General features: G+C 42.3%; 2 long non-coding RNA genes across 2 annotated transcripts; both read left to right on the plus strand.

Moving 5' to 3' along the window:
* Positions 1-1476: 1476 nt before the first annotated feature.
* LOC113979098 lies at positions 1477-8937 on the plus strand. Its single transcript, XR_003537716.1, has 3 exons — positions 1477-1536; positions 4403-4518; positions 8905-8937. It is a non-coding gene; the product is annotated as an uncharacterized LOC113979098 (long non-coding RNA).
* A 4815-nt stretch (positions 8938-13752) lies between these two features.
* Positions 13753-15586, plus strand: LOC113979078. Its single transcript, XR_003537709.1, has 3 exons — positions 13753-13978; positions 14620-14699; positions 15540-15586. It is a non-coding gene; the product is annotated as an uncharacterized LOC113979078 (long non-coding RNA).
* The last annotated feature ends 12230 nt before the right edge of the window (positions 15587-27816 follow it).

The following is a 27816-nucleotide window of genomic DNA, read 5'->3' on the forward strand; positions in this document are numbered from 1 at the left end:
GAGGGCAGCCTGTGAAGGAGCACAACACGATGTCAGGCTTGGAAGACATTTTGCTAAGAGTGCAGGTCCACCACAAGCTCATCTATAGGCTTAAGAGAAAGGGTTGATTAGTTGGTGTTACTAAGGAAGCCAGGATTTTTACTCCCCACTCACCGTGGCAGGGGGAAATCACATCTCCTTTTGAAGCAGTGGTAGCTTCTAAGCCTTAATTGGATTTCAGCCTTCAGATACTTATTTAGAGTCACAGAATCACATAATGGGTAAGGTTGGAAGAGACCATTTAGTCCAACCTCTCTGCTCAAGCGGTGTCCTCTAGAGCACAGCCTAACCAAATTCAGCCCTGACTTCTGATGTGCAGGGATTGGCAGCTCTTGTTATAAAGCAAAACCAGGACTGAGTTTGTTTCTGAGGTTTATTGCCAAGTCTGTGGCAAACTGTCCCTCTCCACAGACAGGTATGATTCAAAATATGTTTGTATATTTTCCCCCAGTTGTAACTGTGCCATTCATATTGAAACTACTGAGCTGCTGTGGGTAATCTCGTAAGATAAATGCAACTGCTGCTAAAATAAATGGTTCATGCTGTATTCTCATTAATACTATATTTGGTTCTATTTTCTGATCTTTAACCATCAATGTGACCATTAACAGATAAACAACTCTTAAAAAGATTCAGGTGTATGCAACAGTAGCCAGTCTTCAGTAACTCACAGATATTTAAAGGTACAGACTGCTACTAGTAATGACCAGTTCCTCCAAGATAAGGGAATGTTTCTTGGAAGAAGATAAGTAAACAAAATTTCTTGCATGTTCTAAAAGGGGTGGGGCTTCCCAGAAGGAACTGACCACCACATTTCATGCTTGTTAAAATGCATTCCTAAAGACTTTTGCTTACATATATATCTTAATGAGCTTTCTGTGCAGAGAGGTAGAAATATATGGACGTATATATTGGACTAGGAAAGAGGAATTTTTTTTTTACCTCTGGTTTTGATATCCCTCTTGGAAGTGGAAGAATGAGACAAGACTTGAAAGATAAAGACTGGAAGTGAGGAAACCTAAGAGAACCTTATGTAGCTACAAAACACTAAAGAAATAAACACATATTTGCAGAAATTTGCCTTCACTACTTCCATGTTCCTGTTTCTGATGGGAGGGCAAACCAAGGCACATGGATGTGTCTCAGGTGAAGCATGCTACAATTTATGGAAAACAAAAGTTTCACCCTCATCTGTGCAACTGCACCGATGCCTTGGGAAAATTGTAGATCTATGTGTGGGCATAGACACTTTCTTTTTTCCTCTGCTCACCTCTAACTAAGGGATGTTTTCCTTTTACACTGCCTGTGCTGCACCTTTAAGGTCTTAATCCGTCTCTGGAACGTCCTGTTTGCTGTAGTGATCCAGTGCCCTGTATGCAGAGACGCTCATGACAGAGGAACCTCACTGTTCCCAGCTGTCTGCAAAGGATCCACGTTTCATGATAGTTTTTCATCTGCCAAACAGACTGATTTACATGAATACAAAGAGAGCATATGGTAAGAGAACAGCTACAAGGTAATCCTGTTAAAAGATGTACTCTTTCTGGGGAAAGCTGGATTGTTCCAGCTGAGAAGCTAAGCCTGCTCTTATTAGTGGGACTAAGTTCTGGCCCATTTCTCTTTTGTTATTCCCCTACATGTTGTTTGTATTCAGCCTCAGTCTATAGGGGGAAGTGGGTTTGGAGCCATGACTAAGAGATACTTGAGAGTATGTCTGTACAATTATATTCCAGCCATGTTACTTGATTCAAGTACCAGACCTGTGTTAAGGGGAAACATGGGTATGCCTCTACTAGAGGGCCACAATCCAGTACGTGATGACAACTGAAATAGAGAGATAACAATCCTAAAATCCTCTGGAGAGATCAGTACATTAAAACAGATGTTTCAGGCCACAACATGCAATTTACATTGTGCAGCTGCCCAAATTTCTCTCAAGGGACAGTCTTGTTCTTTAATCTTCATGTTGTTGCTGTAACTATTCCTTCCTATGATTTTCTTCTACAAGACAAGTCACAAAGCAGTAGAGACTCTTTCATATAATCCAATGGAGGTTTGACTGGGGGGATAGGTCATAGATGGGGATTTGGGAAGCTTGGCCATGATTCCTGACTTTACTGGCAAACTTTTCATTGCATTGGATAATGCCTTTTTCACTGCTGCTTGCCCCTCCTTTTATCTCCATTGCCTGTTCAGCCTGAAAGCCCTGGAATTAAATGATGTCTTGCATGTTTGTACAACCCTCAGCATGCTGCAGCCCTTATCTCCATGTAGTGCAGTTCTCTACTGACCGTAGTGTTCATTGCTTGCCTGTAAGAACTTTCTGAGAGCAGTTTGGACAAATGTCTACTTCTAAAAGGTGTTAAAGGGCCTGGTTTAATAGCACTTTGTAAGAATTTTCCTGGGTTTCCTACAGTAAAAATATAGCAGTTCTTGTTTAAACTTCGATCAGTATTCAAAACTGTACTCTAAGTAGGGCAGCATCCACGTGTCCTGCAATTAGGTCTGTCTGATGATTCAGACCGTGCATTTTCTGTGTGACTCAAAGAATGAATTCCTTAACCTTTTTACATTGACCAATCAGCCCAGAAATCCTTCCCATCTTGTGTCTCCACTGCCATAACTTCCATAGGTTATACCCTACATGACCATTGACATGTGTTGTCTTTGACAATTCTATTTTGCATTATTATTATCAGCATCATCATTAATACTCTCTTTATGATATTCCACATTTACCCAGATACTTTTACACATTTTAAATTCTTGTTCTGTTATATACAGTCCCTCCATTCCACATATTGTTCTTTCACAGAACATAATGTAATTTTGATAAATATATCATATATCAAAATGTATATATATTTATTATCCTTATCTACTAATTTGACTTTCAAGTCAGTGGTGCCATTTCTTACCAGGCACTGACTGCTTTTCTAGTCTACTCTAGTAAATAAGCACAACTGTCTTTGGCTTGGGGAAGGCAGGAATAGCTACAGTCGGAGGATCTGTATCACCTTTTTCAGATCTGAATTCAGCTCAATGTGTATAAACCACCAAACCTTTCGTTCTGAAATGATAGTGGTTGGACTACTTGCCTAATCTAATCCTTTATAATTTAAAGCATGCTCTGTTTTATTCTGTATATCTCAGATACCACAGGATTAGAATAAAATGTAAAACCTTTGCAAGTGCTTAAGCAGTGTGTAACTTATTCCCTGAAACAATTATTTCTGTGGAGGCTGAGGTGTGTAACCAGGCAGTTTGAGAGGACAAGGGACAAAACAAATAATTCATTCTGAGTACATTGCAGAAGTCCAAGAAGGAAAGAAAATGCAGTGAAAGCTCATTTCCCCCCTGCATGCTGTATGTTCCTACATGGTCGAGACATGGATAAAAAGACAGATGAGAAGTGACTGACTTCTAAGAGTTACTCAGCAGTCTAATGACAGTCAGAAACAGACCTTGGGCCAGTGCCCAGGAAACACAGGTACAGTGGGACTGTCTGCACCTCAAGAGCAAGCTTGTGAGACCCTGACCTTAGTTGCTGGTTCTATGATTCCATAATCTTTCATTTCAGAATTACTTTTTTTCCAAAACATGGACAATTCAGGTTCAGCCATATATTTGTTTCTATAACAGGAATGCTTACAATTTATCAAATAAAGATGCCATCAGTGATCTTCAGTTGGTGCAGATCAGTACAACTCCACTGAAGTTTTGGGAGTTCACATCAGGAAAGAAAGGGCGCTGCTTATTTGGGCTTGTCCCATAGCTACAACAGAGCTGAGATTTCTAAATTGTTGCACCACAGGACACCAGATAACTTCTTCAAGCTGCTACTGTTAGTTTTTCTTGTGAAATCTAAACCTGCTTAATAATATTCCCCTTGATATTTAACTTCTGGAGACACCATGTCTAAGGTCACCAGCTAAAGAGCCAAGTGTGAGGACAATTTTTCTTTGTTACCTTGGGACTTCCATTTTCAGCATTTCAGCTTCTAACAACAAAGCAAATATTTTCAATACCAGGAGTCAAGAAGGTTTAAAACTTTGAGTAAAGCCCACTTAAACTTCCAGTAAATACCATTTCAAGTGAGAGATGATGTTTTAAATTCTTTCTTATTTTATTTACGCCAACTGTCCCTAGCTCACCACCAGCTAGAGCTTGCTAAAGCTTGCAGCTGGTATCCTTTGAAAACTTCTCAGAAAGCAGAGTAAAGCTTTCCAAGGGGTCCCCGGAACACATGCTAATTTAAAAGCACATAATGATGTTAATGGATTACTTCCTGTAGCAATAACACTTTTCACTCTTTTTGTTTGTTTGTTTGTTTGTGGGTTTCTTTGTTTTTGTTTCCAAACAGTGCGACATGATGGCTGACAACAGACATCAAACTCTGACAGTCACTTAATAGCAGTCACCTCCTGCCAGAAGAGACCGAGCAGCAGACATCAAAAGTGGAGAAAAGTCAAAAAGAAAGTAGGCTGTAGAAGCAACATATGATCATTTAAAACTGGTGAGAACCTGGGAAATTCCTTTATTTTTTCCCAAAGGAAAAAGGACAGACTTAGTTTTTTCTATTAATTTATGGCTCACCTCTCTGATGGTCAGAATCACATAGGGATTAGGATGCATAAAGGAATTTTGGAGGGCTGAGAGCTCAGGTAATGCAAAGGAAAGCCATAAGCAACCCAATCAGCTCTGGATGGTTGTCAGTCCGAGGAGACAGATGTGTACCAGGACAGGCATATTGGGCAGGATAGAGCTGAGGATGTCAGGCTGAGCTGGCTAGTTCATGGGGTAATTGAAGTCTGAGGTGTTGTTGAGCAGGAAAGGAATGAATGCAATATTTTGCGTCAACATTTTTAAAGATTAAATAACCATTTTTAGTCAATAGCAACATTCACCCACCAGATACTCTGTGCCTCTGTTTGTAGGCCACCGCTTCCATTTCATGGTAATTAGAATTAGTCTGCTCTGTAATTACCTCACAGCAAAAGCCATGAAGTCCATCTCTGCCTGTAAGTCACTGGTAGCTGAATATTACAGCGATGCTCTTTGTGATGCTGTATATGACAAAGCAAAAAAAAAAAAAAAGGTTAAGCCCTTGTTTCATGTAGTAACATGTCAGCAGCAGCCTGGTATTTTGGTAGAGGTGTGCCCTTGTTACTGTGAATCACACTTGGATGTAAACTGAAGCAGTAAAGAAAACCATGGTCATCACACTAAAACAGTTAAGGCAGCACATTTTAAAGACATTTAGTATAACTCCAGCAAATGTGCTGTGTTGGAACAGGAACACCAGACACAGGGACTGCCAGAAGTGTTTTTGGCCCAGGAGCGGGTTCGCTGCTTGGCTTCACCAGCAGTGACCCTGAGCCAGGAGCTATTTGGAGAGACAAGGGAAAATGCCTCTCAGATTCCTCTAGATGGCACAGTACCTTGATAAATCTGGGAACGAACGTGCTTGGCAGACAGCAGGAGCCGCACAGCCTCCACTTGTCCCCTGAGAATGGCGTTTCCTGCTCAATTGTGGTTAATTGTTCTAATTCCACTGTTAGAATGGAACTCTTTCTTAAAGCAAGGTAGGCTTTTGTGCTCAAGTCTTGCCTTCCCCATCAGCCTCCCAGGGCACCTGGGCTTTGTCAGCTGTGGGCACCCATGCAGGGATGGAGCACATCCCACTGGAGGTTATGCCTTATGTAAGATCTAGAAAAGATGAAGATGGAAATTTTGAGCGGCGTCTCATTCTTCTTACTCTGCAGCATGCTATGCTCAGGATTTAGCAATGAGCTGCTGTTCAATTGAATGCCTTGCTCTCTAATAAAGGAAATTTTTTCTGTGAGAAAACAGTTTTCATGAAGCCACTAAGTGGCATTGCTGGCCTGTAACAGTAGATCTGAGAGAGACACAGAATGATTACTACAGAGCTACAAACCATGTTGCTCCTTGAGTTACTAGAGGAAAGCAGCCTGACCAAGCACATCCAGCTTTCAGTAACATGACCTCTCCCATGCCAAATTCACTTGTAATGGTTTACTCATCTGTTGAGTCCCATCTCTTTCTTCTGAAGCTTCTACCTCATTTTTAGGAGTGGATCGTGAATTGCTTTAACTCTCACCTTGTGAGGACAGAAGAGCTGTGTCTTTTTAACCCCAGCTGAGGATGGATCCTGACACCAGAATTTCTTGGATTTATTACTAACCCTGGCTGGCACATCTGCTACTCAATCCCAGTAAACAAGCAACTTCTTTTATCTCCTAGAAAAGTCAGACTGTTCCTAATTAAGCAGTTAGCAATTATATATTTGCCCCCAGAAAACTCCCCACCAGGCTCTCTGCCTTCCCAAATATTCTGTTTACATTTAAAACCACAGTAACATGGGGGCAGGATCTAGTGCATACAGAGCTAAATTATGCCCACACTGATACAGAGCACAGGAGATTTACAGAAGGCTTCAGATATACACCAAAGGGGAAAGTACATTTCCCTTGACCACACAGCACTCATCAAAAGATAATGAATATGCAAATGACTTTTGACATGCACAGAAAGTTGTAGGCCCAGATTGCACTATCCATACTCAAGCAGCATTTCCCCCTCAAAGTCACCTTGGCCACTTTGTTGGTCCGGGAACGTGAATAAATACAAATGAGCAAAGTGTTCTTCACTAAGGCCACTGCTGTTCTTTAACGTGCAAAATGCTATAGATCATTTCTAGAACACCTTGCTTGAAGCATATAGGGGATCTTAATGCAAAGTATTTTTAGATGTAATATTTCTCAAGGCACAATAACTCTGGAATCAAAACCAAGTAGAGGTTGTTAATTCATGATTGCGCTGGCTTCCTTATGAGTGGCAGCTTGTTAAGGTAGACTTTATGCATGAGCTGAAGTGTGAACCAAGATCATCAAGCTGATTGTTTCTAGCTTACGCTGTTGGCTTATTTTGCATTAGATGTGCTGCTATACTAGCACAAAGAAAATAAAGAAATACATGATAGACAGGAGGAGAGTGACTAACCGAAGAGTCTGTCTACTTTGAGTGGTTGCAGTGTTTGAAGACCCTCAAGTTTTATTGCACATAGTTCTCCCTCTGGGTAAAAATCATATTACCATTTGTATTTACAGCTTGTAAGCTAAAGCAGAGTCATGCATTTTCCTGTATGGTCTGTTGCTGTCTGGTTGCAAGAGCTCCATCTGCTGCAGCTTTTTTCCTTACACCACATAATGATGGTATATTAATAATCAGAAAGTAGCTATGATCTGTCATTCCAGGCACCACCTGTTTTCAATCATATATAGGGAGACTTTGTTTAAAGTAAGTAATTTAAATACTCATCTTTGTGCTCTGCACCCACCAAAGTCCCTTCTCTTTGACCTTCTTTCTCAAGGTGCCTAAAAAAGAAGGAAGATCTTCTAGTACTTAAAGGGGGCTTATTAAAAAGAGGCAGAGTGACTTTTTACATGGGCAGATAGTGGCAGGACAAGGCAGAACAATTTTAAACTAAATGAGGAGAAATTTAGATTAGGTGTTAGGAGGAAATTCATAACTGTGAGGGTGGTGAGACACTGGAGCAGGTTGCCCAGAGAAGTCATGAATGCCCCAACCCTGGAAGTGTTCAAGGCCAGGTTGGATGGGGCTTTGAGCAATCTGATCTAGTGAAACACATCCCTGTCCACGGCAGCAGGGTTGGAACTAGATGATCTTTAAGGTCCCTTCCAAACCAACCATTCTCTGATTCTATGATTTCTGCATCAGGATTTTCAGCAAAACTGCACCAGCCTTATTAGCAGCAGAGAGGTTTTAGAGGAAAAGCGTGTGTGTTTGCAAAGTTTAACAATGTCATCCTCCTATTGTGTATGATCCTGCTTTCTGTACAGTACCCCCAGTAATTCTGAGAAGTGAGGAACATCGTGACTTCACTGGCATGATTTGTTTTGCATCCATAATTGCCCAGGCTGCATGTACAAAGTTGGTCCTATGGCTTTGGAGAGTTCAGCCTGCTGCCTCTCTGGGTTATTAGAGGGACTCGGGTATTTAAAAGCAACACTACTGTCAGAAAGCTTTGCACCTGTTATAGCCGTAAGTAACAGCTCATGTCACCCAGGCAGGCCAGCAAACACTGCAGCAGCTATGTCATGGACTGAATCAGCCCATGTCAGGCTCTGGTGAGCAAACAGATGGTTTTCAAGCCTCATTTATCCCTACTTGCTAGTCTTCCACTATGTACAGCTCAGAGAGATCATACAGCTGGGACTCAGTGGTTTTATTCAGAAAGGAGCTAAGCACAGTGACACAGCACTGTGTCTCCCCTCTGCCTCCATTCCGAAGGCAGTGGGCATCAAGAGAGCTTTGTACCTGTCAGGGTTAAGTCATTAATGTCATTTACCTGGAAGGGCTAAGTCACTAATGCTTGTAAAAACAGTGGAAAGGAAAACAAGGTGGACATATCCATGCTGCTTTGGCATAACTTTAACTAGAAAGAAAGTGATGCTAAACTGTTGAAAATATTACTAGCAAAGCAGTTGAGAAAGGGGGTGTCTATTTTGTTTATCACCTCATTCTTGCCCAGTCTTTAGCAGTACCATAATAAAATGGATGAATGGTTAAAACTATGTCCCAATACACATTTATAATTTAAATCCTATGCTAATCCTAGCAGTACACTCTCTTGTACCTGAGAGGAAAGGGGGGGAATAAAAACCAGACCTGGCTCCAAGCTAAACAAGTGTCTCCTCTGGAAAGGTAATTAACAGCTGGTCTCCATGGAGCCTTTATCACAAAATCAATAGAAGTCAGTTCTGATTTGCCTTGTTCTTCTTTACTTGGTGCTGCTTTCACTGTTTATAAAAATGTTTGTAGGTTTGGCTGTTGGACTCTCATTGGAAAAATGAGCCTAAGAGGGTTGTGTCAATTGAGGTGCATGAAATCATGTAAGTTTGCTTTATTCAGAGAGGTTTTGACAAATCCTAATTTCAGGATTTCACCCTACCTGCACTTTCTTGAGCTTCCTATGGCAAGCTGCCATTTTTGTCTTCCTTGTGCCATTTCAGAAGCCGTATCAGAATTCTGACTTTCCATTGATTTTATACTCAGTAATATGACTCGAGACTTTTCTTCTTTTAAGACTACTGTGACAGCAGCTGTCCTAAACACAAGAAAATTTAGGAATAAAACCAGTGTTAAAGTGGAAGATGGAGCTGTTTCTATAGTTGTGCACACAGACTAGACTCCCTCTAGAATCATATGGAAAGGCTTTAGAAACCTGGAGTGAATTGAAAGAATCACAAATAATTAGACTTAATCACATAGCTAAATATACACATTTTATCAAAATGGGAGAGAGGAGATGGACATTTATTGAAATGGGAATATCCTTGCAAGAGAGGAATTGCACAAGAAAGTTAACAGACTCTGTCAAATGGGTGTTCAACCCAGATGAGATGGTCTTCTACAAGTCTTATCATGGATAACATAAAACCTGTTTGGCCTCATGCAGAAATCTTTGGATAATGCTCTAGCCAGTGTCACGAAGCACGTTAGACTAGGTGAATACATTGTTTTATTCTGACCTTAAATCACATAAGCATTTGATTTTCCAGCTGCCTGGTATGGTCAGCATGGCTCACAGCTCTCTTTTCATATATCTTCAGACAAAATAGGACTCTGTCTCAGATAGCTTGCACTAAGTCCACAAAGGACTCAGAAATTGAGTCTGACTTTCCAGATCAGCTAATGATCTAGATCTTGTTCCCTTTCTTGCTACCCGTTCTTGGTTTTTCTCATTTACCCTGACCTTCAGAGCTGTAATAAGAAGGGACCTGAAAGTGGAATATGTTACCTTATCTGTTGGCTGTATCCCAAGATACAGCAGAGCTGCCTGGGAACACAGGCTTTATGTGGTACCAGGGTGTTAAATATTTATTATATAACGTGCAACCCGCACACCTTCTTTCCTTCGCATCCCCTTTTCCACATTTTTCACCCCTAATAAACTTGCTTGGCTACAAACAGGAAATCGTAACTTAAAGCAAGCCCTGTGGCTCTTCATGTTATTGGCAGGGAACAAACTGTTGTCAATAACAAACCAGAAGGATATCAGGAGGACTTTTTTTCACATAAGCAGTGTACAGTGCACAGGATTTTTTTCCTGTGGATTCTGTATCAGTTTTTCCCCTTACTGTTTACAATAAAATGGGGAAATGAGATTAAAAATTCAATGCTGAATGCAAACTGGCCATTTAGGTTATACTTTGTTTAGTAGAGCTTCATGTTTACTTTACCGATATAACTTTTCCAGATATTATCCCCTTCTGGTACGATAGATAAATATTATCTTTAAAATAGAAGCTTTACATCACTGCATACGTAATAGGTCTGAAAACATGGACACTTTGTAATCACTATATAGCCATTTGTAGGTATTGAGCTGCCTGTCAAGTCGTGAGCTTTCATATGTGCAGAAAGATAAAGAGTGAGATGAAGAATGAGAACTTGTTGACCCAAATGCCATCTGTAAAAGCACCCTCTGCATGGACTGTGAGGAATGGAAGTTCTCTAAAAGAAATGTTGGATTTCTCTTTGAAGTTCACATACTTTTTGATCTTCTTTCTGCTCTCAAAATAAAAAAAAAATAAAAAAAAATTCCAGAAACAATAGAGAAAGCAAATGTACCTATTTCTAGACATATTTTTAGCTTTTGGAGGAAAAAATAGCAGCTGATACAAGCTGATCATGAATAAGGATTTCTAGGTCAGGGTCCAACCATACTAGGGAACACTGGAAGCTGGGACTAAGACTCACAAGGACAAATGAGTTGTCTCCTTTTACCACTTACCCTTGATTCCAGGGGTTTCCATCCCAGCACTGTCAGTCAGGGGTTTTAATTTTGAGAAATAGAAAATATCAACAAATTAGACCACATCCCTTCTAAAGTCATTAAAAAAATACTTAAATAAGTCAGTGCAGCCAAGTTCTCACAATGCAAAAAATGAGTTGAAATGGCCATTCTCTTTCATCTCTGTAAATCATGGAGGATTTTTTATAAGTTCATCTCCAAGCATGCGATTCTGCAAGATCTGAAAGCTTTTCTATGTTCTTGGATGACTCTTTAGCTCTTAATAATAGGCAAGTGTAACTTACAGAATTAGAGGCACAACACTAGAACAGTCACAACCCTCTGTTTTGCAGTGCAAGTATCTTTAGCTAAGCAGGTGGCTTCTAAAGGTACTCCATTTTTATTAGTATAAATATATATTATATATATATATATATATATAATTTATAGTATAGCTGATTTTTCTCACTTTGCTGGCCAAACTGGCAAATGACTATTGAGATGGAAGAATATTAGCAAGAAATGTAGCCTAACAGAAAGGCTGAGCCAAGTGATCTGCAGATCTCACATGCAGAGAAAAGTTTTTATATTTATTCTTGCTTGCCATGATAGGGAGCTACTCCCCATACTTTAATTGCATGAAGTAATAAAATGAATTTTCATGTAATGGAAAGGATATCTTCTTTTCTTTTCTTTTCTACTGAACTTACTCTCCCTACTCTTTTCCTAGTGCAATAGTCATTTGTGTTCTGTTTCACATCAAGCTCTAAGAAGAAGATGCTCCTTTAGAAGAGGCAGGAGCATGAGCTGAAAATATCCTTATGCTATCCCCACCATTGGATGAATTTCCATTGTCCTTCCCACACCGAGAGCACCCATAGGACCAGGGGCTGAGGAGCATCCCTGAATTCAGCAGGGCCAAGATGGGGTTGCTGCCGGTCTCAGGAGCCCCAGCCAAACCCTATGAATGCAGCTCCAGTGGCAGACTGGCTAGAAGGCAAACTGAATTTTAATTTCTCTTTTTTTTTGCTGTGTCATCTCTCATAGCACAGCAGGGCCTCAGGAGGAAGGTGCTGTCCCCAGCAGAAGAGCAAACCTCCTCTCAACCCTGTTGTGAAATGCTGGCAGAGGAATAGCTGAACACCTGAAATCTTCAAGGCTTCAGAGACTTGAAATAAGGATCTAAATAGTTAGATTTTCACCAGTTTGAAAAAAAATATATTTTTATTTAATTTTAATTGTTGTTTACTAGGGTTAAAGTTAAGACAGTCTCCTAAGACTTTTCAGCAGAAGACTAATAGAAATGGAGGAGGAAAATTAAGGAAGAGTTTCATTTCTTTTTTTTTTTTTGAGGGCGGGGAATTGGTGGGATTTCTTTAGCCACTGAAAGGCCACAGTGTTCCTCAGGCTGAATGTGTACGGAGGAGAATGTCTCCCTCTGCTCTGCCCTCGTGAGGCTCCATCTGGAGTCCTGTGTCCAGCTGTGGGGCCCAGCACAGGCAAGATGTGCTTGGAGTAGGGCCGGAGGAGGCCTGAGAGGGCTGGAGCTCCCCTCCTTCACAGCCAGGCCAGGAGAGCTGGGGCTTCCCAGCCTGGAGAGGAGCAGGCTCCAGGGAAGCCTCATTGAGGCATTCCAGTGCCTAAAGAAGGCCTATAGGAAAGGCAGAATGATTTATTACATGAGCAGAGACTGATAGGAGAAGGGGCAACAGATTTCAACTAAAAGAGGGGAGATTTACACCAGATGTTAGGAAGAAGTCTGGGGGTGTCAAGACACTGGAACAGGCTGCCCAGAGAAGCTGTGGGTGCCCTGTCCCTGGAAGGCCCCATTCCAGGACAGGATCTTGAGCACCCTGATCCAGTGGGTGGTATCCCTGCCCATGGCAGGGGGTTGGAATCAGATGATCTTTAAGGTTTCTTTAAGGCATTCTGGAACTCCATGAAGGTGCAAAGAGAACTTTGGAATGATATGGGACATGGAAGAATGTTACCAAACAGTTGCCAAGGGCTCAGGAGACCAGGAGTTAATTCAGTTGACGGATTCTCTGCTGGACAGCAGATGCACAGCATCCGCCTTCTCCATCCCAGGTGGGAATAGAAGACAATTTGCTGATATTTGCTAGAAAAATTCATAACTGACTGTACAGGTGAGTGCAGACAATTTTTTAAAAGGTTTCTGATGCTGAGGAGCTGTTTTGGACTTCAGGTCCTAGTGACTCGGGAATGGGAATCTTGAAGAGGGGGGATATTTAAGAGAATGGGCATTCCACATAGGCAATCTCTAAGAGCTCTACTTTCCTGATAGGTTTGGAAGGACATCATTCTCTAGCCCTGAGAAATCAGGACTTTGTAGCATTGTGCTACCTAAAGGAATCTAAAGGATTGGTCACTGTTGCTTCCCTGACATTCCTTTTTTGATGTTGTCCCGTCTACTTTATTGGCAGTTTTAGATCACGAAACACCATGAGCATGGTATGTACCTTACTATTGAGCACAAATCTGATTCTTGAAACATGTTTTCCAGGGTACTTCTAGAAAGGACTTCAGGAGTCTGTAGAAAATGCATACATACTACCAGAAGCCTATTAAAACTTCATGTTACTTCATTTTCTGGGATGCTGAAGATTTTGAATATCTGGGTGCTTGCAATATCTCAGAAATGCTTACAGTGTGAGCAACAACCTAATGAATTGTGAACTAGTGTCATTTGCAAGCCATCAGGACAGGCTTTTTCTTGGTGAGGCAACGGGTAAGAGATCAGGGGTGATGTCTTTTCCTTCTTGCAATGGGCTCAGGTAGGAATGGCCAATAGCACATTTTGATGCATATTCCAGCCTTTGCGGCTTATCCTATGCAGTCTTGTGGAATATCCTCGTGTGTTTTCACTGGTCTTGCAAAAATGAGGGCCATGTTAATATTAATCCCACAGAAAATGCTAAGGCTTTGTTCTCTCTCAGCGTTGGCGAAAGCGCCTTGGACAATCTGTCAATTCCAAACGAGCTCGGAAACGAAGCAGGCTGCTGACTTCCAGTGCAGGTGGAACTGCAAAAGCAGAGCCAATAGACCTTGAAGAAAACTCTACACTTTATTTTGAGCTTGGTAAGAACAGAAACAGTTTTTGGAGGGTTGGGGTTGTTGTTACTGAGCTGCAATAAATTCACCACTAGTGGGAGATAATCTGTATAGCAAAGGTTATCAAGTGCTGCTCAAACATCTGAATGTCTACCCTGCTGAGCTGGCAGTGCTCACAGCTGCCACTACAGATGGTAGCAAACTAAGTTTGGGATCTCCAAGTTGAAAGAAGATATGGAAAAGTTTGTTATTAGCTGCACCTTGTCCCTCTAGGGAACATGTACAGCATGGTACTATAAACTTAGGAGACCCTCTCTGATTCTGGTTTTGCTGTTGGTGTTTTGGTTTTGTTTGGGGGGGGGTTTCCTGTGCGATAAACATTCCCCTATGTTAGTTGAATCATCTGTCAATGTGTATCTCCCACAAGCTGTTGTCATGCAACAGAATTGTGTGAGAAGCTCAGCCGCTGTTCCTCTTGCGCTGCCACTTGTGGAAGACAGGGCTGGTAATGGTCTCTGTGGACTGTTGAGGGCAAAGCTTGAGTGAAATGTTGGACACACGCCTGAAAAGAAGGGCATAATTTAATCCTACCTCAGCCTGTTCCACTGTGGCAGCCCATTTCATTCCTCTGCAACCTCTGATCTTGATTCTAATGTTCTGGTTTTCAGCTGTTGAAGAAATCATAGATTTCACAGGCGAATATTCTGGGCTTGAAGTCACCAATCTAACTGGTGATGATTCTGTTGTGGTAAGTAGTGACTAGGACACTTCCCTCAATCTTGCTGTCAAATTAGTTTTCTCATGTGCTCCAAGGCCTGTCTTCTGGCATCTAAGTAGCCTGACCCTCAGGATTGAAACATGGCTCTGTTTACCACTTTACACAGAGTTCCCAGTCAATCCCAAATACACCCATTAGCACATCAGCATCTCTGAGTATCACTTGCAGAGAGTGGAAGGGTAATCTAAAAGAGCTTGTTACCCCAGTGATTTAAAGAAAAAAACAAAGAAACAGACAAGAAGTCATTGACTTCTGAAATGTGAAGCATTTGGCTGCAACATTGGTTTAAGGTACTACTCTCATTGAGATGCCAAGCAAAACTGTAGCTGACAGGGGTAAAAACCAGTTCTGTTTATTCCTCTAAGAAGTCATTTAAAAAGTCAATTTTTTTTATCCTGCTATTTTGAAAGAATAGTCTTTGATCCAGGCCACAGAGTAGTTTCTCCACTCAATTTTGGGATGCCACTGCTGCCATGCAAACAGGCATAGCAAAGGGCATATTTCCTGATAGGATTTTTCCTGAGCTTGTGAAGAAAAGGCCTCAAACTTTACAACAGAATCTGCATGACCCACATACAGTTCCACCAAAAGAAAGACCAGGTTCTACTTTAGGGTTTCTTTCTTCAGCAGCTGTTCATCTAACACACAGTGTTGTTAAAGGCTATCACAACTGAATTTGCTTGTTTGTGGCAGAAAGGGGAAAGATTCATCTGAAGCCAAAATCCAGTTAGGGAACTGGAACAGGGGAGCAGGGAGGAGGGGCTTCATTCAGATGGTTTCTACGCTGCCTCCGTTTCTACCTTTTTCTAGCAGTGGGAGCACAATGAGAAGCACCCACTTGTTTCCGAAGCAGCAGATGAAAATTCACCAGTGCTACTGGCAAGGGACAATGAACCAGTACCAGCAAATGATGACGAGTATGTGACAGAAAAAGTGTCTTTCTAAATCTAATTCCTGACATACGGTAAAAACAGGTGTTTGCCAAGCTTTTAGGTTCCACTTGATTCTGTGAAAAAACTTCAGACCCAGAATATAGTGGCCTGACTGGAAGAGAACTAATTTTAATAAAAAAATAAAATAAAATAAAGAAAACAGCAAATTCGAGCAGAAACCTTTCTTCTCTGTTCATGAGGTCATTATTGAATGCGTCTTACATGATGGCTTCAGACAGTACCTGAGGGCATGGCCTGAAGATGTGTCAGGGGAGGTTTAGGTGGAATATCAGAAAAAGCTTCTTCACCTGGAGGGTGGCTGGTTGCTGGAACAGGCTTACCAGGGAAGTGGTCACAGCACCAAGTCTGACAGGGTTCAAGAAGCATTTGGATGATACTCTCAGGCCCATGGTGGGACTTTTGGGGATGGTCCTGTGCAGGGTTAAGAGTCTGACTCAATGAGAATTGTGGGTCCCTTCCAACTTGGCATGTTCTGTGATTCTGTATCTTGCACTACGGTTTGAGATATGTTGAAATGGTTGCAGAACATAAAAGTTCTTGGAATGCCTGTGTGTCTGGGCTGGGATGTTGCTAAATCAGAATAGGGAGTGTTTCAGTTTCTGACGTTTTATGTATCGGTAACCCTTGATGCACAGTGAAACTAATGCAGAGAAAAGTCTGCATGTTTTTTCTGCTTCTGTTCTCTGTAGCTCATGGCCAGAATGGCTTCTCTCTCCCCCATTTTGGGGGGATGAGAACTCACAGGTAAGGATCCACATGTCATCCTTTCAGCTTTGTGAGATGGGAAATGAGGCAGAGGGGGAGCTGTGCAACTCGGTTGGCTAAGGAGGGGTGCTACAGGCAGCTGGCTTAAAGCACAGACCTTGCTCTGGAGCTTCAACTAGCACATCACTCCAAGTCACTTCTCAGTGGTGTACACAGAGGGAGAAACCCTTGCCAAGATGGCACTGGAAGAACTGTGGGTTCCTTATTGTTCTAGCAGGAACTGACAGATTGCAGATACTCCAAGTCCTGTTTGACTAGTGCCAAGAGAGCAGCAAACTGCAATTCTTTCCTCTCAGCCCCTCTTGGGGTTTCCTTCCTTCATCAGCTGTTCATCTAACACAGCGCTACAGCTGAATTTGCCTTTTGGTGGGAGAAAGGGGAAAGATTCACCCGAAGCCAAAATCCAGTTAGGGAACTGGAACAGGGGAGCAGGGAGGAGGGGCTTCACTCAGATGGTTCCTAAGCTGCCTCCCTTTCTACCTCTTTCTAGCAGTGGGAGCACAATGAGAAGCACCCACTTACTTGTTTTCAGGGCAGCAGCTAACTGGCTACTAGTTTGAATGTACTTAACCAAAATAAGAGGTCAACAGCCTACCATTCTTCCCCTGTTCCATTGTACCTGCTTTGCTGAGCTGGTCTTGTTATGCAACACCAGGGGTGCACATCAAAGTCTAATTGTATTTTCTTTTCTCTCCCTTCGCATAAGCATTGATGGAGCTTCTTGAAGGTGAGTTGATGTTTTACAGTCGATCATAGAATTGTCCTAAATGGAATGGTTATTTTTTGTATGTCTTTTCCAAGAAGCTCAAGCAGCAGGGATTGAAACCGCACTGAGTGAAAGGCAAAGGACAGGGCTAAAGCCTCTGACCAGTGTCTTAGAGAATGAATCCAATCTGTGTCTGATAGCCACTATCAAACACAGTGGAAAATCCCTGCAATCAATGTTTTGGATGAATATTTATGCAGAAAAGAACTTTAATTTGGTGACACTTTCTGTAATTTTAGTTGATTAGTGCTAGATTATTGTTACATGGACACTGGAGTTGCAGAGATCTTTGTTGTAGTCAGTTTCTGAGAGTTAAAAAGCAAACAGCATTTCTTGGGCCTTTGGATGTTTTCGACCAGGCCCTTAAAAATTGATCTCTTTTGAACTTGGACAATATAACTCCATTTTCAAGTTGCCTTAACTCAGGAGGGGATGATGACAACTTCTAAGGAGACTTCTAAGGAGACTGCTTCAAGTCTTTTTCTACTTTCCAAGGACTGCTCTTAACAATACTCATTTGATAGAAACTGCCTTTGAGTGGGGAGATTTGGTTTAACACAGACAAAAAGAGTGCAACAGTTTAGCATCATATCATAACAAGGAAACACAGCAGCTCTGGAATGTGCAGTTTGAGATTTAAGCACCTCTTCCATCCCTTCTAGAACTTTCTGAACAAAGCACTCTGTGTTTTGCCAAGCCTTTTTGTTGTGTATGTGCTATGTCACCATGCTCCTTGGAAACTTGACTGCAGTACTCTCTCCCCTATCACACAGCAATTGTTGCCATTCCTTACCATAGGATCGCAGCAGACATTTTCAGTAAGAATGGGGTGAGGGAGCTTCCCTTTTTAGGGCAGATTTATTCACAGGTAGTGTAACTCTATGGAACGTATGACACTGAGAATCTCTCAGGCCACCTTTTCAGCTGTTCATAGGGTGAATAGTGTCTGGAACGCTTCAGCTTTAATATTTAGGAAACTACTTTGATTAAGATTGCCTTTCACACAGCTGAAAAAGGTCCATTTAAAATAGGAACCATTATAGACCATTTAAAATAATGCATTTGAAGGATAGTTCCAGAGAGAGTGAGAGGGAATAAGAGATCCAACTTACCAAAATTAAATTACAGGATATGAACAACAAAGGAGAAATCTTGCACTAGGAAGCCAGCAACAGTCAGAAAGCTCTGTACTGAATAGCGATGATGAAGATGAAGCAAGACCTAATGATGTGTATGTGCCTACTATAGCATCTCAACAACAGGGATCATTGGATGAGGAAACTTAAAGTTCAAAGTACATATGCCTCATGACCCACCAAACATTGAATTTTGCTTTTTTTTAAAAATTTGTATACAGACAGGACTAAGTTATATTGCTATGACCTGGCTTAACTTTGAAGCCTTCACTTCCTCTACTAATTTCCCTCTTTCAACGAGGACAACATCTCGTGTTGCATGATGATCAAATGATACCACTTCAGGAGAAAAAGGCAGCCCAAGGCAGATTGACAACCTTGCCTATATCCTTATAGACAAGCTGGGGGGGTATGCAAGGAAGGGAGATTAATCACAAGCCATAGCTCACAACGTATTGAATTTACTTTTCATGCCAAGGTCTAGTAGTGATGTTGGATATGGAAATACTTTCACTAGTATTGATGAGGCTTGGCATCATGAGACCAGCAGGCAGCAGCCGGGTAAATTCCAGCAAAATCTCACGCATCCTCTGCTTTGTCACACACTGTGTCTGTTAGCTGCCTTTCTCTCTTAGAGCAGTAGCCATTCTTCCCGAGGGAGACTTGCACGTAGGCCATTATGGAGGTCATGCTTTTATGGCCAGTTCTTGTTCAGTCCCAGGAATATAACGGAACCCTGATATGTTTGCATGTGGCATGGGGATCTTGCAGCTCATGTTGGGTGCCTGTGCAGTAAAGTCCCTATTCTGCAGAGAAACAGAAAAGTCTTGCTGCAGGGGTACTCCATTTGGATAAGAAAGATGCAATGCATTAAACTAATCAAAGGAAATCAGGTGTCCATGTGACTAGGGAAGATGAAGATCATGAGAATTGTAACATAGAGTGTTTTTAAAGTGGGGGGTTTTGTGGAGGGGGGGAAATGCAGGTTATAATAAAGCTAATGTGCTTTGAGTCTTTTGGATTACTGAAAGGCAGTATAGCAGAGAACTTGAATCGGGAACTTTAAGGTGTCAGGTCTTAAATGTGCCACCTAAAGGGCTTCTACTATTCTAAACCACAGTGCATTTTACCAGTGGATTTATAGATGTTTAAATTTGGGGTTTTAAATATGTTTGTGAACAAATCCCACCCCTTGGTTAATATGAAAAAGCGATATTTTGTTCCTTCAGTCTCAAGCTTCTCTGTTACAGAATGCACCTTCCTGCTCTGTTTAGGTGAGGCTGGAAGAGCTCAGTGCTGCAGCATTCTACATTGACCAAAGGGTCCTTCCTGAGGCTGGAGCTTGCCAGAGCTGTCTGCAGTGTTACTCTGTAGTGTCAGATCTCATTCCCTTCTGGAACGAATAGTTCCCAGAGGACAGCTCGATCCTTCAGATACAAAGCTGCTACTGATGACCTGTTGGAGATTAACTCTGCCAGTACATAGACTGCCCAGTGCTGGAGACTGCTGTTACTTCGAATCCTTGAGCAGGGTGACTGACTGCGTTTTCTCGCAATGAAAACCAAGACACTGTTTCCTTCAGGACAGGGAGATCTGAACTCCTCATTACATGCAGCAAACTGAGAGAGCTAAAGATACACAGGATTCGTCAAAAGAAATATATCATGACCAGTCAGTGCAGTCAGATGATTATGTGACATCTTATATATCAGTAACACTCGATGCCCAGTGGTATTAATGGCTGCTCTTTCTGGGTCTGTTCTCTCTAGGGAATGACAACCAGCCATGAGGTGTCCAATTTGCATGGATTTTTACTCACAGGTAAGGATCCACATGTTATCATCCTTTCTGCTTTTTGGAAGAGGGAATGGGGCAGAGGGGGAACTGCTCAACTCAGTTGGCTAATGTGGGGTGCTATAGGCAGCTGGCTTGAAGCACAGACCTTGCCATGGAGCTCAAAAAAATTCCTTCTTGGTGGTGTACGCAGAGGGAGAAACCCTTGCCAAGAGGACACTGGCAGATCTGTGGGTCCCTTATTATCCAGGGAGTGATGAACTGATTCCAGATACTCCAAGTCCTACTGGCCTGGTGCCAAGAGAGCAGCAAACTCAAATCCTGTCCTCCCAATACATGTTGTGGTTTCCTTTTTTCCAGATTCTGAGAAATGAACAACTGTTTTTGTCAACCTGCTGCGGCCATCTCTTCTGCAGTCGGTGCCTCCCTGTTGCCCTTGAGACTGCCAGGGCTTGCCCAACCTGCAGGACAGAACTAACTTACCATGACTATCATCCAGTTTATGTATGAGTACTTCTGTTTCTGAAATACAGACTTGGATGGATTTGGAGGGTTAGGTCTTAGAGGGACTTTTTTCTTCATGTATATAGTTCTTGTTGTTTACAATTCCATTTTTCCTGAATTTAGTTATAAATAAAGTCTTAATTGATTTAAAAACCACAAGTCTGTCTGCTCATCTATGTTGGACTCTGCTGAGACTTCTTTTAACAGGTGGAAATAACAGTCTTGTTTGGATCAGTCAAAAGCACTAATTCTTTTCATCACACTGAAGTAATTGTTTTGGGTCGGGAAAATGCTAAAGGCATAAGCTTTGTAGTTCCTGTGGCCAGGGTGTGTTTTATGGGGAAAAGGAAACAGGCACTGCTTGGGGCATGAGGGTTTCTATTTCTCAGGACAGACTCAGGTAGATGTTTTGGTGCAAGTCTCCTGATTTAGGTGCCCTGAAGATTGAAAGAGCAGCAGGTTGTGCACACATCCAAAGAAAACTATCTTCTTTCAGAATAACTTGCACATATCTAGACAGCTTGTTTATAATTCAAGCTGCTCCTTGCTATGTCCATAGTTATGATGTTCCACTGATGACTGCCAGCTGATGACAGGAGCACTGCCAGCTTCTATGAAGCTCTGCCCCTTCTAAAAAGCCTGTAAGCTTAAGGGCAGTTGCAAGAATACAGCAGTGCAAAGTGCTGTGTTCAACATTTAGCCTGCAAAACGGAAGACACGTTAAGTAGTGAGGTAAAGACAAAAAGCAACCGCCGGGGAGCGCACCACCACCATGATCATTAGCATCGCTGTCATCTTCATCACCACCACCATTTACCTTTCCCACTGCAGTGTAACTGCAGCTTTCATGGGGCACATATTGTTTGCTCCTTGTTTAGAAAGTGAATTCACGTTGAAGTTCATGTGATATTGCCCTGAATAGGACCAAGGCAGTGTGTTTGTTAGAGTCTGACTGAAAGAGTATTCAAATTAATGGGCACTCTTCAGTTGACTTTCAGGGGCATGCAGTTGGGTGGTGCATGTAGTATGAGAAACATCCTCGGCTACTGCAACTTAAAGTCACTGCAGGTACCTAAAGTCAATTGGGATGTGCCAGCTTGTGCCAATAAATTCTTCTCTTTGTGTGGAGATACAGGAATAAAATGCCTTACACATAGAAAGAGCCTGTAAGGGCACATGGGAAAATACTGGAACTGTGAGAAGACAGTAAATGATTTCAATAACATTTCATGGGGAAATAGAAAATAATACCTCCAGCTGATTACTTTCAAGCAATTGCATGCTGGCCTCTGAAAAGGTGTGATATTATTCTTTGAAGTCCTGTGCTAGTGCTGTTACACTCACTATATGCACAGCAAGTATTAGAATAGATATTTGAGAGAGTAGTTTAAAACGGGCTAACTCAAAGTTTTTCTATAAATTCTAAGAAGTTTCTCCCTTTATCTGCAGCTAACATCTTTTCAAAATTCAGATATTGATATCTAAATAACTGTTTAACATCCTATCATTCCTACTGGGGAAAAGTCAAATCACTTTGCATGAAAACTGTATCTGCTAAGTAATAATGAAACTCAGCCCATATTTCACTCAAGGCAGCATCATCTATTTTGGGTATTCACCCAAATGATAGCCTAATGATAGCCCAACACACACACTTCACCCAACCAGGTACTGCATCCTTGTGAGACTCTTACTCAGGTAAAGCATCTATTGAAATTTAAAAAAAAAAAATACCTCTAGGAATTTCTGGGAATCTGCAGGGCTTTCTAAGATAGGCTCAAAACTCATCCCAGTGACTATGAGGGACACATGCACAGTCATGAATAGATGACTTGGGATCACAGAGCCTGATTTAGGACAGTGGTAGCTTTCCTCTGTCTGTCAGGGCACCACTAGTGCTGTGTCTATGGGAAGAGCTACAGCTTCTAACATGGCCCAATTAATCACACATTCAGTGATAAGTTCCTGAATGCCAGCAGGATGAAAAAAGTGCATAAACAAAGCAGTCTGACACCTGCCTTACTGCTGTTTGTATTAGCAAACCAGTGTAACTTGGGGTCAGAGCAGATTACAGCAGGGAGAGCCACAAGAGCATCAATGACTTCTTCTCTTGCCCAAGCAAACTACGCAGGCACAGCTTGGTTCCGATCCGGTCGCTGACACGCTGGTCTAAACACACCTTATAAGGATTTCTTTAGCTTCCCAACTGTCACATGAGTGGCATCCCACGGTGAGGAGCTGGCAGAGGAAACTGAGGCAGATGGCTTCTCAGACCCTTCCTCATCCAAAGGGCTCCAAGTTGTTGTGCTTCTTTGGAAATCTGTCTGTATTTCCATTCCCCAGCAGGGAATAAAGAAGAGCATGACATCTACCCCTTTATTCTCCCATGGCTATGTCCCACGACAGCTCAAGTCTAAGGGCAAAGCCCTTTCCTTTATCCCCCCGAAAAGGGAAATCCATGCTCAGGCCTCCTTCAGCACCAGTGTGTCTTATTTCTAGCTCACACCTTCCCACTCATCTTCCTCTGGTCTTTCCACTGCTTTTCCAGCTTTGTATAAACACTTCAAAACCTGTCTCATCTCCATACACCAAGTGCACAGCAATGCCAGGACTGGCCAGAGTTAACAGCAGGAAGTTTTGAGTCCTGCACCAGATGGCTGAGAGAGTCTAGCAGCTCCTAACAGTGGGGGAAGCAGAGGAGTGACAGCCTGACATGGCAATAAGGAAATATTTTTTTGCTCCACAGCACACTTGTCTCAGCATTTGCAGAGTTGCCAGGCCATACGGTATGCTGTCAGGAGAACCAAACTGCAGGGAGGGAAGCAGGAAGCAACCCTTCAGACTACGGACTGGCTTCCTGCAGGGAATTTTTACTTTTCTTTCCATTGCCTGCCTTGCTTTAATGCTGGCTGCGGTTGAAGCAAGGGCTTTATGAAGGAACGTTGATGGTTCTTTCTATATATTACTGAGATAAAGAGTGGCAGAATTAAGCGACTGAAAATGAACTCTGGGTTTTTTTGATTCCTCTTTTTATTTTATTATGGGTTACTTTGGAGTTGGGGTATGTTTCTGACTGCTAGGAAATGGGCTTTCTCAGGGCAGTCATTTTTCACCTTCCATTAGAACAGCTGCCAAAAGGGGGTAGCTGCTTACACCCTCTTTTTATTCAGCTTTCAGAGTCCTTAAACTGCTCCATCTCCTGCTTGATGAGACAAACTGCAGCTTGTCCACATTGCTTGAGAGTGACCTGAAATATATTAGAGCAGACCATGGTATTCTGGAGGCACTTGCTTCCCACACCACAAAGCCACCTTGAAACATTGACCCTTTGTGTTCTTGGGCTGCAGAAACATAGAAAAGGTGTGTGCACACTGTAAAACGTATGGAAAACTGAACTAGGTGGGATCCTTGCTGGCAACTCGTTAGCTGCAGAAGCTCTGTGCTTCTGGCTACATGGCACCAAGCAGGGTGTGTGACTTGGTGCTGTCTGAGCTGAGCTGCTGGACGCTGCTTGTGCAGGGCAACCTGGCTGTCCCACTCCCCTCTCTACTGCAACGATGTAGCACAGATGTACCTTTGGAGATTGTTCCTAACTTCAAGTGTTTAAAGTTACATCAGACATAGAGAAGGAGAAGGAGAATCTGCCTGCCTCTGCAACTAATCCGGCTGCAGCTGGGTGAGGTTGTGTCTCAGCCTGCTGCAGAGCTAGAAACAAAAAATCAGTCTCCCGAGTCCTGGCTGGTCACTGCACTCCACCAGAAAGATGAAGAACATTGAGAATGCCAAAGCTTTACTTCACAAGGCTGCTGGCAAAGACTGTACAACACAGAAATGGTCTCCCAGTAGGTTCATAAGCAAATAATGCCATAAAATGAAAGTTATTCTTTCCTGCAGCAGAGCTGATGAGTCTGACAATGCACGTAACCAGATTTAATTTAGGCTTCGAAGTAAACTAGCATTTAGAGCAATTTGCACGTACTTTTTTATTGGTTTTGCAACCCTAATGTGGACTGAGCACAGATTCAGCAGCATTTCAAATAAACAGGCTCTCTGCCCCAAGACAAATTCACCAAAGTGACTGAGACCTACATAATTCAACCGATCTGCTAGGAGAACTGGAGATGTGTTCAGCTCAAGATGTGCAGTGCTGCGGCAATAACATTAGTGGCTCCAAGCTGAAAAGGTAAACAAAATGACGAAACACTTTGGGATGAGCATTAATCAAAACCTCAGGGAACCTGGGGCAGGTTCAGAGAAGGATTCATGCTCTGTATGTTAGACCCCTTCTGTCAGCCTTGGCACTGCTCCCATATAGCCATATTGTGCTATTACAGATCCTCTGACAAGGGATGTATGTCATGTAAGCACAGCCAGGAAGAACACTGCTCCCTCCCCAAATAATCATGCAATTCATGATTTTCCTTTAAAGCTTGGCACTACATTCCTGTCTCCAGTGTGTAAGTGCCTTTTATGCTGAGCCTCACCAGTTCAGGATTGATTTTTCACCATTCCAGCTCCCTCTACTACTAGGATTTCTCAGCCTGCAAAACGTAACTATGCTAAGATAACTATTCCCAGAGGGAATGCCTTCATTCCCTGACTGTGTAGTGCAGGCAGCATGAGAGGCTCAGCGTACTGGTTGAGCAAGCATATTCTTGGCATGAAAAGAAGACGTACTTCTACCTGGTAGAGAGGCCAGGAAAAACCAAAGACATGTAGCTCCACAGAAGTTGTAGAAGCAAATACAATGTTCACAAACTCTGAAAACTTTTGGACAGGCACTGGTTCCCCCACATACCTAACCAGAACAAAGGATATTTGTCTATCTTGAAACCACTTGCTTTTCTTCACCTTTCAGCATTTTTGCCAGACAACTAGAGAACTTAGTGTCATTTGAAAGAGAAGATTGAATCAGACCACCTTGCAAACACAGAACAGGTGGAGCAAATAGCACATGTTCAGACTGTAACCTAGGTTAGGTTTACATTGCATTTACAGATGAAAACTCAACAGTTTTCCCTAAGCCATTCATGCACAGAAGAAAACAAAATGCCATCAAATACAGTATTTTCTAGGAAGCACTCACATTTATTTTAAAAACAGTCTTTAAAAATGGAAACTCCATAAGAATGTGAAACACAGGATATGGGGAGCTAATGCTTATTTGACACTGAAAGCGTAATTACTGTTATTTTTCTCTAGGCATTTATTACATGTTTGAAAGAATTTGTTTGCTTCTCCTTAAGTCATTGCAAAAATAAACAAGCAAAATTGGTGTTGCTATTGCAGTAACAAATACAAACAAACAAAAATACCTCATCTCATTTTAGTTAGCTAAATGAAGTTTGTGGTTAATTGTTTTTCTAATGACTTTGGACCTAAGGATGATAGTGTTGGTGGAAGGAAGGAAATCATACAGTAGATGACTGCTGTTTAAATTATTATAATGCTTGTGGCAGCAAAAAGAGCTTATCCTGTAATAAGTGTACCCAAAATATGATGAGAAGGAAAAACATAGCTCTGAATGTGCTTGTCCTGCCTGCATTAGGGGTTGTGGTTGTGGCACACTGAGGTGAACTCAGGTCTTTTGCAAATGGTCCCGCTCTGTCTGGTTTTAAAGACACAGGCTGAAGAATAGGGTCCTCCAGACCTGCCTGGGCATTGTAGTGAGCTGATCTGTGAGCAAAGACATCTTTCTGGGTGTGTTGTAACACCAGAAGGAGCAGGGCAATGGCAGGGCACCCTCTTGCTCTCACCAAGGCCCTGAGAACAATCACAACAGACTCTGGGAGACTCAGGTCAGTTTTGGGGAGAAGGAATTATAGCCATATTATTCCACCAATACTTTTTATTCCCATCTCCAGCCCACCACCCTCATGATCTGCTGTCCTAGGCTATCTTTTATCAGGTTTCCTCTCTCTAACTGGGATCACATCAAGCTATGAACTTAAGCTCAACTCCTTCTGATGTGTGAAGAACTGATTACCGGTATTAGTTTGTATCATACCACATGCAGCCCCCAGCTGGAAACTCTGGATCTTTTTCCCCTCATGATGTGGGGGCGCACCAGTCCTAATTCCATTTCCATCTGAGGAACCGTTTCCATCTGAGGAACCATTTCCAACGGCTGAGGTGGATAGGGAAGGGGTTACTCCAGCTCCAGGGGTTTCTTCAGGTCCTGGACGCATGGAGGGGAGAGCTGCTCCCCCTCCCCCCACCCACAAGGTCCCATGGCAGCCACAGAGAGACAGCACACGCGACTTGGAGAGGAGGCGAGAGAGAGGGTTTTATTGTTGGGGTGGTTACATATATAGGGTTTTGGAGGATTCACAGAGTGACCAGTTACAGGGTCAGGGGTCTTACAGGACACCCAATCGCAGGAAGGGGTTAAAAGGTCCAATGAGAAGACTTCTTGATATCTTCTCAGGACATTCCTGAGACAGAGATAAGAACTGGCCGTGGGGGATTTTGGGAAGAAGAACATGAGTTAGCAAAGAGACTACAAAAAAGACATCTTAAAACATGTTTAAACCACAGTTTTCTCATATAATGCAGATTTGCTGCTACAGGAAACCAAATTCCTTTTCTGCCAAGAGTTAACCAAATGAAAATGAGCTCACTTTTCCTGCATATTCTGTTTGAAACTACCTGGTCTCCTTTTGAGTGGAGTGGTTATATTTGCTGGAACATACAAAGGGTAAGAACAATAAAAAAATAAGTGTATCAAGTCTTTGCTACCATTTCTTATTCAGAGGCTGAGGTTGGTGCAATGTATGTGCTAAGGGGAAGGGAGAGCAGAACAGCATTGAGGGTACACTGCAGTATTCATAAACTGCTATTTTTGTGTATATAGTCCCAAGCTTTATGGGCATCTACACCCTTGCTTCATACTGCACTTTGAGATGCACCATGCTATCCTGTAACACATCCAAGATAATATGAGAAGGACTAGAGTCCTGACTGAGCTAGAGTCAGGGATATTCATTGCCAGAAGCAATAAGAACAAGATGGCCTTAAATTCTGCTGCTTGGCCTGAGTCATTCTCACAGTGGAAGCTGTTCTTTTGCTTTTTGGGCCCCTGCCCATAAAAACTAAACATGCAATTAATGTTAAAAGGGAAATGGGATCAAACCAAGATCTTTTTCTGTGTGAGCCTTTAGGATTGAAAG

Source organism: Neopelma chrysocephalum, unplaced genomic scaffold (assembly GCF_003984885.1).
Source record: "Neopelma chrysocephalum unplaced genomic scaffold, ASM398488v2 Primary Assembly neopelma1_382, whole genome shotgun sequence".
Classification (NCBI taxonomy): domain Eukaryota; kingdom Metazoa; phylum Chordata; class Aves; order Passeriformes; family Pipridae; genus Neopelma; species Neopelma chrysocephalum.